The sequence below is a fragment of the Bison bison genome, unplaced genomic scaffold (genome assembly GCF_000754665.1).
Source record: "Bison bison bison isolate TAMUID 2011002044 unplaced genomic scaffold, Bison_UMD1.0 scf7180017864464, whole genome shotgun sequence".
In the NCBI taxonomy this organism is placed as follows: domain Eukaryota; kingdom Metazoa; phylum Chordata; class Mammalia; order Artiodactyla; family Bovidae; genus Bison; species Bison bison.
Genome location: NW_011495025.1, coordinates 267,981 through 269,335, shown reverse-complemented (window position 1 = coordinate 269,335; position 1,355 = coordinate 267,981).

Sequence of the window (1,355 nt, the reverse complement as noted above, 5' to 3'; positions counted from 1 at the left end):
TCTTCAATTTAAGTCTGAATTTGGCAATAAGGAGTTCATGGGCTGAGCCACAGTCAGCTCCTGGTCTTGTTTTTGCTCACTGTATAGAGCTTCTCCATCTTTGGCTGTAAAGAACATAATCAATCTGATTTCCGTGTTGACCATCTGGTGATGTCCACGTATAGAGTCTTCTCTTGTGTTGTTGGAAGAGGGTGTTTGTTATGACCAGTGCATTTTCTTGGCAAAACTCTATTAACTTTGCCCTGTCTCATGGTACTTCACATCAAATTTATTGGTAGAAACTTCCTAGTTGAAGAGAGTAGCATAGTTTTGTCACTTTCTTCTTTCTTATATATCATTTAAAAATAACAAAGGGGACGTGGAAGAGAAAGCCTTATATGAATCTGCAAATCATAAAACTGATAGACAGGCTTCCAAAAGCAGTGACAATCAAGGCAGGCAAGAGCATTGGATGAGGGGAGCCTGTGCTGTGCCCCGAGCAGGGCTGACTCCAAAGAACATTTTCCAAGCTGGAATGCTTACTTCAAGATCCAAAATCAGATCCCTTTTTAGTAACAATAGGGAAAAAAAAAAGTATAGGCTGGTGACAAGGAGCTTCCCTGAGCCTGACAGAGTTCCAGAAGCAGAGATATACAAATGAATGAGGGATCAACTGGATAGGGCACCTTTACAGAATGAAGTGTGCATAAACTTACATTCCCTGTCTTCTTACAGGCTGGCTAGAAAGGAAATGGCTGTCAGAATGCAAATTCACAAACTTTGTTAATAATGAAAATTTCTTCTATTCTTTAAACACAACCCTATATTCTCAATACACAAGTTTCCTATAATAATAATCCAAGAGAAACCAGTGTATTTGTTAAGATAATAAAGTGTGAGGATGGGGGAGGAGCCAAGATGGCGGAGGAGTAGGACGGGGAGAACACTTTCTCCCCCACAAATTCAGCAAAAGAGCATTTAAACGTCGAGTAAATTCCACAAAACAACTTCTGAATGCCGGCAGAGGACATCAGGCACCCAGAAAAGCAACCCAACTCTTCGAAAGGAGGTAGGAAAAAATATTAAAAACAAAAAAAAAAGAGACAATAGAGGGAGGGACGGAGTTCCGTCCCGGGAAGGGAATCTTAAAAAGAGAGAAGTTAACATCAGGAAACCTTCTCACTGCCGAATCTGTGCCGAGCTTTGGAAGCACAGAGGGCAACATAACAGGGAGAAAAAATAAATAAACAATTTAAAACTCGCAGATTGCGAGCCCTACAGTAACTCCCCCAGCAGAGAAGCAGCGCAGACGCCTGCATCCGCCATTAGCAAACCGGGGCCGGGCAGGGAGGCGCGCCGTGGGCTGCATCGCTGAG